Here is a 12,763-nt window from a genome sequence, read left to right on the forward strand (position 1 = left end):
ACAACAAAACTGGAGTACATGCCAGACTGAGTGGTTGGAAGAGATGGGGTTAACCCGGGAGAGCTTCGCGGAGGAGGTGAGGCTTGAACGGATTAGGCAAACCGGGCGGCGGGCTGGCTGTTCTGGCGGGGGAGAGTGCGGCTCGTGCCAAGGTTTGCGGGCGGCGAGTGCCGAGGGATTGTACAGCGCTGGGAAGCGGTGCGGAACGGAAGCACTAAAGGGTCTGCGCGCGCCCTGGGCGCCGCGCCTCCACCCACGCCCTGCGCGGGGCCCGCGCCAGCCTCTCCACGCGCTCGCCTCTCCCCAGCTCTCCGCGCGAGACCCAGCCCACAGTCCACGCGAGGCAAGGGAGCGAGGGTGGGGTGGCTTTCTCCCCTCAATCTCTCAGAGAAGCATGGGGCCTCAGCTTCCTCTGTGGGTTATGGGGAGGCAAACTGAATCGGCGCGAGGGGAAGCCACCTGCCAAGGTCACTTTGTTCGTCCGTGTTATAATCAGGGTGCAACTCATGTCCTCGCTCAGGTCCCCGGGCACGTCCCGTCTGGCGCCGTCGGTTTTTTGTTTTATGGTTTGTTTTTTTTTTTTTTGAAGCTCCGCACCGGGCCTGGGACTTGGCCAACTCTGGGACCCTTGGAGAGGGGACGCGGGGGCCACCTTTCCCTCCAGGGCTCGGATGCAGTAACCTCTCCCGGAGCGGCCGGCGCCGGCGAGCTGGAAAATGGGCAGACACCGCGGGAGCCTGTGTGGGACAGGGGCCGTTAGGCACGCCTCAGCCAATGACGACAACGGGGACGTGATAATAACAACAATGGCTTCTCTGATTTCCTTTCCTGGGCAGCCCCTGCATGGCTCAGCCCCATGGACAGCAGCCCCGGATGCCCGGGAGGGGGCGTAGACGCTGGCACGTGCTCACCCGCCACCCGGCAGGGAGCTAGAAGGCAGGAAGGGAAAGAGACGTCGGAGCAGATGGATCACTGGGCTGTCCTTCCCCTCGGCTCCCTGGCCTTGGAACATGCTGCCTGGGGAAGCTGAGTGCAACGGGTTGGGAGAATACCAACAGTTTCTTTTGCTTGGAAATTTATGCAAGAAAAGCTTGGCTTTGAAACAGACAGCTTGCACCTGTTTCTCAAGAAAACATCAAGTGGCCCTGTGAAAATCTTTGCAAAGTGTCCTCTTGAATGCCAGGTCTGAGGAAGACATTCTGCACCTGGACAGGAGATGGGGAGATTGTGCAGGAGTTAGGACAGCTTAGGGCTGGTGCCCTGTATGGAACACGTCATTCAACCTTCACTGCACATTAATTTCCTGCCATGACCCTTGCTCTCCCACCTGGGGATTCCTGGTAAAAAAGATGGATGTGTTTTCTCCCCTCCTGGCTTTGACTTGATTTCTCTCTCTCTCTCTCTTTTTTTTTTAAGGTCTACCACTTTATTGCTACCAACCCATCTCCCTCCACCCTCGTGCACACATGCTCAGTCATGTAATCCCATGGACTTCAGCCCACCAGGCTCCTCTGTCCATGGACTTTTCCAGGCAAGAATACTGGAGTGGGTTGCCATTTCCTTCTCCATGACTTGATTTCTTTTCTGCAGTTTTGGGTTACTGATTTACCCACTCTTGATGCTGTTACTTCTTCCTCAGATACTAATTTTCCCTAAGGTGTGTCCTTAGGCTATTCTTAGTCCCAGAGGAGATGAGGCAGGGAGCCCTGGAGGTTCTCAAAAGAACAGGTCAGTGCCAGCTTCCAGAGCACATGGTGACAGAGCAGCTCAAAAAGGGGGCTTCAGGGGGCCTCAGGCTGGACCAGTTCACTTTGGGAGAGAAGGAGAGCAAAGCCCAGTGCTGAGGTCAGCATGTAGGCTGAGCCAGAGATCTCGGGCAAGATTTGGAGTCCAAGCCTTTGGGCAAGGATTAATGTGTGAAAAGGCCAAGCTGAAGGGTATATATAGAGGTGTTACCCCCCAGAAAGCTTTTCCTGATCCCCTCACCCCCTGTCCCAGGTGGGTTACCTGCTCTTCCCTGGTGATCTCAAGGCCCCACTGTGCTTAGGTGCTGGGAGCACTCACCATATGATAACAAAATCATTTGTTTGTCTGTCTCTTCACTAGAGCACGAGCTCCCTGAAGACAGGTGTTGTCTTTCTCACCACTGTGTCCCCAGCTTGATACACAGTCCTCTGTAAAGCCATACCAGAAAGGAAGAGCTGATTGTCAGAGGAAGCAGGATGGAGGAAGCAAGATTTAGTTGGAGATACAGAGGATGAAGGAAGGCTGCAGCTTAAATGTCACCTCCTCAAAGAAGCCTTCCCTGATTCTCCCAAACCAGGCTAGTGCAGGTTATACATTCTCATTGCATACTTCTTTTTCTTCCTTAGCACTTATCATACCATAATTAAATTGTTATTCAGGGATTATTTATTTCTTCACTTGGCTTCCAGGATGCCATAATCTAGTTTTCCTCTTATTTCATTGACTGCTTATTTTCAGTCTTCTTTGCTGGTTCCTCCTCATCTTCCCAACCTTTTAATGTTGGAATAGTCCAGGACTTGGTCAACCCCTTCTCTTACCTTTCTACACTCTGTCCCATGGAGATATCATCCAGTCTACAAGTTGTAAAGGCTACCTGGAAACAGCGAGTAACGATTGTTGAAGCTTGGGGATGGCTACATGGAGGATCATTGGACTATTCTGTTTTTATATGTGTTTGAAACTTTCTATTAAAAACAAACTTGAAAAAATAAGTGGCATCTTACACGATGATTCCCAGATCTCTCTCTCTCACTTGATCTCTGATCTCATATACCCATGTCAACTTGACTTCTCCTTTTTAATGTCTAAAAGCATCTCAAGATTCATCTAAAACCAAGCTCCTGATCATCACCCCATCCCAAACGTTCCCTTCTAGCAGTCCTCCCCGGGCAGAACATGGGAACTCCATCCTTCCACTTGCACAGACCAGAAACCTTAGAATCATCCTTGACTTCTCTATTTTTACTCCACATCCAATCTGTCAGCAAATCCTGCTCCAATCCTTTTCCAAACCACCATTGTCTGCCTTCTTGATTATTGCAGTAGCCACCTAGTTGTCTTCCTTTTTCTGCTTTTGTTGCCCTGTCGTCTAGCCTCAATCCAGGCTAGGCAACTAGATCTATTTCCTCACTCTCCATCTCACTCAGTATCAGCCAAAGGGCTTCCACTGGCCCACAAAGCCCTATGCAGTCCAGTCCCTCTGATTTCATTTCATAATACTCCCACCTCAATCCCCAGCCACTCTGGCCTTTGTGCAGGTGGGTCCTACAACACACCAGATGTCTTCATCTACACTCTGCCAGATGTCTTCATGACTCACCTGAGGACCTACTTCAGGTCCTGACTTAAATATCACTTTTACAGGCCTTCTCTGCTTTTCTCTTTAAAAATTGTATTCTTCCCTCAAAAATTTTCCATCTCCATCCCCTGCTTTATGTTTCTCTATAGTGATGATTACCACCCAACATCCTGAATATTTTACTTGTTTACTGTCTATCTCCTCTCACCAGAATTTAAGCTACATGATGTCAGAAATTTTTGTCTGTTTTGTATACTGCTATATCCCCAGTACCTAGAAGAGTATCTGGTATCTGATAGCACCTAATAAATATTTGATGAAGATATTAATGAATGTCTGTCTTCCACAATAAGCTATAATCTATGAAAACTGATTATCATTGTATCTAAGGTACTAGGCATAGAGCAATGCTATATAGGTATTTGTTGATTAAGTGAACTGATTAATTAAAAGGACAGTTCATAAGGGGAACTGGTGTGAGGGCAATGGTATAGAGGATAGAAAGAACAGGGAGGGAAAAAAGACTGATGGTTACAGAAGGTTTAGTGCAATAGCACACAATGCGTTTGGATGGGCAACTTGGTAGCAAATCGTAGAGTTAATTGCTATAATTTATAGACTTCTTTTTTTGTTGTTGTTGTTTCTTTTTTTTATTTTGCTTAGAAGAGTTCTTTATTCCTAATCAAAGAAGTTGACACCTGCTCATGTTCCCCTTCCTTAATGGGGAAGAACTCTGCCAGTGAATGTAACCTGGACAGCCATTTTAAAATGAAAATGATTTGATTCCTTAGAGGGGCAACAGGATGCATGCTTATGTACAGTGGTAGCTTGGTAGGAAGAGTGGGGCAATATGAGAGGTGAAGGAGAAATCTGACAATATCTTCATTCTCTTACTTGGTGCTAGATTAAATGAAACAAGTCATTGTGTAAGCTGTTACCAATTGCCTTTGGAAATTTGGCCCATTTTATTCCAGGCACTGAAAATACAGATGCTACCAAGTGATTCTTACGTTCTTGTGGGGGAAAAAACCTGACTTTTCTTTGATTTTTAAAAGTTCAGTATTGATCTTTCAAAAATGTACTGAAGCTTTTAAAAAAGATTATGGTAAACATTCACATAACTGCTTTATTTGAATGTTAGTATGTACATTCTAAAAATGTTGGGTACTGATTATCCAGTGTATCAATGAATTAGCATTAAATGAAAATTCAGAGCTGTGGATATTACTTGGTCTTTGGTAACTCACAGGGCCCACTCTTAACTCACCTTCCCTTTATTGCCCCCATGTCTCATTGGCTTCTGAGTTAGTCTCTGCTTTCTAATAATTGTCTTAGAACAGTTTTACATATATAGGTTGGTTTCATTTTACCCTTTGTTTCCTGCTGCAGCATTGCAGCCATCCTGGCATATAGACTTCTGTATTTATTTATTTGGCTGCACTAGGTCTTAGTTGCAGTACAAAGAATCTTCGATCTTCATTGGGGCATGCAGGATCTTTTAGTTGTGGCAAGTAGAATCTAGTTTCCTGACCAGGCCCCTGCATTGGGACCTCAGGGCCCTAGTCAGTGGACCACCAGGGAAGTTTCCATTGTCATATTTAAAGGGTTGTTTTGCACCCTGTAGGCTATGAGCAAAGGAGTAGTAATGACAGAGGCACTGCTTTACAAAGATCTGGTAGCAGTATACATTGTGAGACCGGCAGTAGCAAGAACAGTTAGGAGGCTAGAACAGCAGTTAGTGTGACACGGAAACCCTCTAACTGAGGTGCGTCAAGGTTGTGGAAGCTGAAAAGAAGAAAAAAATTAGAGAGCAATTTTGAAAAAAGAAATGACTAAGAACTGGGCTTCCTGGATGGCTCAGCGGTAAAGAATCTACCTGCCAATGCAGGAGACATGGGTTTGATCCCTAGTTTGGAAAGATCCAACATGCTGTGGAGCAACTAAGCCCATGGGCCACAGCTACTGAGCCTGTGCTCTAGAGCCTGGAAGCCACAACTGCTGAAGCTCGAGGGCCCTAGAGCCGGGACTCTGCAACAAGGGAAGCCTCTGCAACGAGAAGCCCTCACACTGCAACTAGAGAGTAGCCCTGCTCACTGTAACTAGAGAAAAGCCTACACAGCAACGAAGACCCAGCACAGCCAAAAATAAATAAATAAAAATTTTAAAACAAACAAACAGAAAAAAGAAATGAGTAAGAATTTTTGGCCTGAATTTGGGGAAATAATGGTCCACAGCCCTCTGATGTTTGGGTTTTGAGCAGCATTATCTTGGAAAGAGTTGTAACATTACTGCAAATGGAGAAAGCAAGAGGAACAACCAATCTGGGGGCAAGGTCATGAGCTCAGGTTGCAGAGTGTGGTTTTGAGGCAATGGGAGACTGGTGTGTGGATGGCTCTAAGGTGAGCTAAAACAGAGCAGTACCAGCTGAAACCACACCCATAGACTGCATCTCTGAAGTAAACAGGAAAGCGCAGAAGCAGGAGCTTAAGGACCAAACCATACAGAATACCCACAATCAGGAGATGAAGGTAGAGGAGCCAGCAAAGGGGACAGGAAACTTATTGGAGGTGGAGGAGGAGACTCAGAACAACCCCAGAGTTGAAACAACCCGAGTTGAAAAGACATGAAATTGGTAGAGTTGAACAGAAAGAAGTGATTTAAGGCCCAAAGTCACCTCCCAAAATATAGCCTGATATTTTTCACTTTATTCAGTCACACTGACTGAAACTCTGCCAGTTATTCCTTTTGTGTTCATCAGAATTAAGGGGGTGAAGTTCTAATAGTTGCTGTCACTGTATGCTGAATTACAGGGTTTTAATCAAATTGCTTCCCACCTAACCCTTAGGGATGAGTCATTTTAGGGAGGTGATCGTTTTTATTAGAAACATTTAAAGGAGAGGAAGTGAGAGGGGTAATTTTGGAGTTTTGACTGCTTGGGGAATACTGTGGCACTGTGGGGGATATTTTGGATAGCCAGAGGGCAATGGGTAGAGGAATGAGAAAATAGAGTTCTGAGAGGCTGAGAAAGAATGTAGAAAGGGAATGGAAGGATCCCAATGGCAATTTCCAAATCTTCTTAGAGGAGGATCTTGATTTACCCCATATTCCCAGAGACAGAATGAAAAGCAATTTCTCTCTTTACAAAATTGGGAGAAGACAGAATAGAAAGTACGACAATGATGATGACGACAATGACATAGCACTTACCACGTGCCAAGCATTGTTCAAATTAAATGTTTAATCTTCCTAACAACCCTAAGAGGCAGACTATTATCTCCATTTTACAGGTAGGGCAGGTGTGCCCTGTTAGTGTGAAAGTGAAAGTGTTAGTCTCTCAGTCACCCAACTCTTTGCGACCCCATGGACTGTAGCCCACCAGGCTCCTCTGTCCATGTGCCCTATTAGCCTGCCCTTATGTCTGCAGAGTCTGGGGCTGCAGGGCAGAGAGCATAGGGGTATAAAGCAGCTTCTCCAGTTGGAAACCCTCCACCTCCCACCATGAGATGTTGGGAGGATGGGAGATGGCCCTGGGGAGGACCAGCAAACAAACTGGGCCAAAGGTGTTTTCAGTCACATGTAGTACATATGCCTTCAACTGGGGGGAGCGAAAGCAGTTCACTTTAACACCATCATGAAAGCAAGTGAATATCAACTACAACTTTGGTCCGTTTCTACACCTAGATTTTAAAGTGGGGAGGGAGCTGGTGTGTATAAGGAGACGACATGGTATATGCACTGAACCTGGAGTCAGAAGACAGGTCTAGAACTCACAGATTGACCTTGTACAGGTTAATCCTCTCTGGGCCACACTTCTCTCATTAAAAAAATCAAGGCATTGGTTAAGAGTTAAGTCTCTGAGGTTACTTCCAGCTCAAAATTTGTACAATTCTAGAACCTGGGAATTGGGTATGACAAATTACGATCTCTCTCTCCCACCACATATGTTCGAGAGCGTGATATTTTGGGTATAAATATGCCAATGTGTGCTGTCTGCATGTGTATATTCCAGCTATATGACTAAAACTTCAGTTGTTTGTGGGTAAATAAGGGATGCTTCTTGGTTTTCTCCAGGAAAGACCACATGGCTCTATGAGGTAGTAAGTTTCTGAGATCATTGACTCAAGATATGGTGGGAGGGCAAATGATTTCAGAAAAAATTTGAGTCTGTCATCATCCTTTAGCAGTTATTTAAATTGTTTCGATTACTTTTACAACCAAATTTAACTTAGTCTTGATCTCAACCCTGTGAAACAGCCCAGGACTTCACAGAAGAGGGGAGAGACTCAGAGATTGAGTGACTTGTCCAAAATCACACAACCTTTTAGAGCCAGAGCCAAAACGAAGACCTAGGGCTTCAGACTCCTGTCTTGAGTGTTCTTCCTAGTTCTGTGCTGGGTGTTAGAAGAGACCCCGTGCATAGAAAAGAGAGTCAAAAGGGCTCTGTTTCTAGGGGTGGGCCCCTGGCCAGAGAGTGCCAGACCAGCCTGACTGCTCTGTTCCCATCTCTGCAGCCTGCTGGCTGCCATGTCATCTCCTTGAGAGCAGAGGGCTTAAAGATAATGGCTATTTCAAGAGCCACAAACTATGATTAGAATTAATTAGAATGTCAGAGGGCAGTGATAAGAAGTAATAACATTCTGGAGCCTCTGACAAGATGTGAAAGATGTTTACTAACTCTTCTCTGAACCCAATTTATCCTCTTTCTCAGACTCACTTTATAAAGCATGGATGTGATCACACCACCTCCCGGGGTTATGAGGATCAAAGGAGACAATAAGGTAAAAGTGCTTTTGAAAAGATACACAAGTGTGTTTGTTCATTCAATTTAACCAACATTTACTGAGCATCTACAATATTCCAGAAACTATGTTAAGAACTGGAGGAAAACTAAGACAAACAAGAAACAAGGAGCCCAGAATTGCCATTACTCTCTCTCCTAATGCTTCTGTCTCTTTATCCCTCGTGTGTCTGTCTTCTTGTCTCAGGCTATATGAGGAAAGGCTGACTCAGTCCTGTCCAATTCTCCAGCTAAGCGTTTTTGTCACAGGGAATTCTTGCTATGGCCCAAACTCTGGACCTCCATTGGACCAGCAGAGGGCTCCCTCTGCTATTGCTCATTCAGCAAATCATTCATTCCCTTATTATGAGCAGGCATGGTTCCAGGTGTTGAGGACACAATGGTGAACAAATGGACAAGGTCCTGCCCTCATGGAGTTCACTGTCTACTGGTGAAGGCAGACCTTAAACAAATAAATATATATTCACAAATGATGGTGAGGGTGTTTTGAGATGGGGAGAGAGAAGTGGAACTCAATTTAGAAGGACTCTCCAGGGAGGCATGAAGCTGAGAGCCACAAAGGATGAGAAGTCAGCCATGCACGTAGACTGGGGAGGAGTCCTCCACGCAGAGGACGGGGAAAGAACACAGTGTCTTCAAAGAACTGACAGAAAAGTGGTGCAGTGGAGACCTGATCAAGCAAGACAGTGGTACTCATCGAGCTGGGGGGAGAGGCAGGGGCCAGACCACGCTGAGCCTGTAGACTGAGAGAAGGAGTTCAAGTAAGTACAGTGAACTTCCAGTGCCTTCTGCTCTCTTCCCAGTGCTGGTGAAGAAACGACTTGGGCTGTTCTACTAGTTCTGTCATCCCATGACAGTGACAAAAAGCTGGAGGTTAGTTAGAGAACAAACCATCAAAAAACTGCCAACTTTATCAATGTTATGTGCCAGCCTGGATGGGAGGGAGACTTGGGGGAGAATGGATACACTTACATGTATGGTTGAGTCCCTCTGTTGTTCTCCTGAAACTACCACGACACTGTTAGTCAGTTATACCCCAATACAAAATGTTTTTAGTGCTAAAAAATTTAAATAAAAAAAATTAACAACAGTAATAAAATAGAATAATACATTGAAACAATATACTATAGTAAAAAAAAAATGGTCAACTTTAGCTCCTTTACTTTGGGTGACTAACCTCTAATCTCATCTAACCCAGAACCTATGAACTGGTGCGTGATACCAAAGGTGCCGGGAGCCAACACATGAGATTCTACCCATGACAAGGTCATGAGAAGAAAACCTGACAGGCAAGGCAGATCAGGTTTTCAGGGATTCCGAAAAGCTGCCTCTGGCACTCACCTTAAAGATGATATCTGTCTGTCTGATGCTTGCTTCAATAGACTACTCCCTAATTTCTGTGACACAGGCAGAAGGCCTTCCCCGATCTCTTTCCAAATAAGAATCAATTTAGAACTTTAATCAATAAGTTTCCCGGATGGTGGTATTTTATGAGATTATCCAGGGTGAAAGGAGTGTTTTAATTTAAACTCCTTTGCTGGTATTTTAGTTTGTTTGGCAAATGCATCTATGCCCTTGGTACTAATATGCATGACTGCTTATAATACCCTAATCACAAAACAGTGTAAAGAACCTGATCATATAAAGGCCCTAATGGACATAGAGCCCTTCGGGGAGTGAGGAAGCCCTATTAGAAAACACAAGAAAAATTATTCTAAAAGTGGCTATTGGGTTAACATTTGCTTGCTGTGTTTTTGCTCTTAATGTGCTAAGGTTGTGTTATAGAAACCATTGTTAATATAGTTATAGATCTAGAAAAATAAGAGCTTAGCCCTAGTGTGGTAACAATGAGATGGTTGTTAATTGTCAGCCAGGAGTGCTAGGCAGGGGCTGCCTCACCAGTCACAGAGTCAATGTGGGGTAAACTTCTTAGATAAACGCAACTGACAACTTCTGCAGAAGGATTAATTTTTATATTAACAAGGTTATACTTCTACTCTGTACTGTTGCCCTATGAGACCTTTCAGTTAAGGTCACCATACAAACAGAAAATAGGTTTACATTCACCTGACCTGCATAAAATGTTAATGGGCCCCAAGGCCAGAAGATAATATACAAGACCCTCATAAACAAAGAAGTATGCAGAAAACACCCTGGTTTCGTGAAGAACAAGCTGATGTAATGTTAAACTATCTTCCCCTTAGAGATGTACTAACTTAGGGTATAAAAGCTACGGTAAAAAATAAAGCATTGCCAGACCCTGCCAGACTCTGCTGCACCCCCCCACCCCCGTCTGGTCACTCTCTCTCTCTCTCTCTCTCTCTTTCTCGCTCCCTCACAGACTTGGCCCTATCAAGGCTGGTCTCATGTGTCTTCTCTCTCTCTCTCCCGACGCCGTTCATCCTGAGGGTACCTCCTGGATCCTGCCAAGGCTGGACCCCAGCACAAAGGTTTTCATCCCCACCCCTACACTGATCACAGATGTACAGAAATAAATTAATCCAGTGGTTGTTGTGCATGTTGAACATAGACTCTTTAGTTTGCTCAGATGACTCACATCTTTGGTGTGCAACTGAATCCACGTGCAACCGGCACAATGACCACTGGATTAATATCTATAGAAGAGGAGGTAAATGTGCATAAGTAACAGTAATAAAAGGAAGAGATAATAAAAGCCAAAAGACAGGTAACAGAGATAGTACTGAAACAATAAAGTTCTCTCAGTTACACATTACAGGTACCATTGGGTGTTCCTTAGTTATGAAAACCAATATCATGAAGTAGTAAACTACAGGTATGCAAGCCTGTCAGAGATTACAGGAAGTGAGGCCAAGCACCCATAGGTGCCCTCATGCCCTGCAAGTGGCATGTAAATTAGTTAGGGAGATAAACTGGTACTTTTGGTAACCTTCTGGAAAGAAAGTTAGTGATACGGATCAAAAGCCTCAAAAAAAAATTCGCTTTGACCCAATAATTCCACTTCCAGAAATCTACACTAAAGAAAAAAAAAAAAGATTTTCTTAAAGATTAAAGATAAGAATTTTCATAAGGTCATTATACTATTAATATCAAGATTAGAAACAATTACCCAATCTGGATTATGTTATTATATTATGGTACATCCTCCTAATGTAATAGCATTTAAAGGAAGTTTCTGAAGAATAGGCATGACTTTTGGACATGTTCAAGACATCATTTTAAAGGAAGATGCAAGGTAAATTACAATACGATAGGATAAATGCTTTTATAGAGGAAGGTGGGAACAATTGAGGGAATGAAGGAAAGCTTCTTAGGAATACTGACATTTGATGTAGGTCTTAAAACATGCGTAGGAGTTTCCCGTGGACTGGAAAAGAAAAAGGACCAAGTGGCGACCTCTAAAATCTGTGAAAGAAGATTAGGAAGGCAATACACCTCTTGAGAAAGGTTCGCAGCAACCACACAGCTCATACAGCCACGGTCTGCAAGCCCTGTTATCTTTCCTTAAGTGAGTCGATGAGTCATGTTCCCGATCAGGATGAATGATTCCCCCTCCCACGGGAGAAGGGACGCCCTGGAGGCTGCACCCGCGGGTGGGGCAGAAACTGACACCCCACAGCCTTTGGCCGTGGGCACCGGGCAGATCCCTACGCTCAGGCTTCCGCGAGCAAAATAAGTCCCACCCCAGCCCCCACCAAGACCTACCCGCAGCGCCAAAAAGCGACCCGTAGTGTTGACGCAGTGCGCAGGCTCCGTCGGCCACTGGACCGCTGCCGCGTGAAGTTTCACACCTTCATGGAGGTTGCGTGAGGCCTCCCGGCTGAATAGAGCGACTACGACGTAGATGCCAGGCCGGATGAGGGGTCCACACAGAGCCAGAGGGGACCTGAGGAACCAGAGCATTCCCTTCTGAGCTGTCGCCATCGTTTTCCCAGACCACGGTCTCCCAGGCTCTCTCCCACACTCTGGGGTCCTGCTCCCTGCTACCTCTCTGGTCAGCCCCAACAGCTCCCGGTTTTCACTTCTTCCTTCATCCCTTGAGTCATCTCCCTGTTCTCCCTGAGGGACAGGGGTGGGATGGTTTGAGAGGGGAGGCTAGGAGGTAGAAAGTGTCTGGCCTAGGTGCGGGCACTGCCTTCCACCCTGGTTTCTAGACGCCTGGCTTCTCTTAGGCAGCTCATGGTTTGGTCTGACTTGTTCTTCCCTTGGGGGTTGTGGATCGCCAGGATTCCCCACCCAGCCTGTTCCGAGACTGGGATCCTGCTGGGCTTTCAGACCCAGCAAGGACTTGGACAGGCTCAGGACTCCTTCTGTACAGTCCTTGTAGCTCTGGACAAAATGGATCTTTTTGCAGGGTTTAGACCTCCTCTTACTTCACCTCTGTAGAATGTGGGGTGTCTGGAGCTCTGTGTATCTGATGGACACTGGGGAAGCTGAGGAGAAAACGTTTCCTCTGTAAAATTTGAATTGAAATGTCTTGTCACCTGCGCTCTCCTGCTAGTCACAGGTGCCACTCGCCGTTGTCTGATATTTTTCCCATGATAGCCACTTTCCTGCCTCGCCTCTGAAGGTGATGAGTTTCCTGTCACTAGAAGTTAACTTCTCTGTGGCCCCCACCCCTGGAAGTTTTCACAAACGCTTCTCCTCCTTCCACCCAGATC

This window comes from Muntiacus reevesi, chromosome 3 (assembly GCF_963930625.1).
Source record: "Muntiacus reevesi chromosome 3, mMunRee1.1, whole genome shotgun sequence".
NCBI classification, from domain to species: domain Eukaryota; kingdom Metazoa; phylum Chordata; class Mammalia; order Artiodactyla; family Cervidae; genus Muntiacus; species Muntiacus reevesi.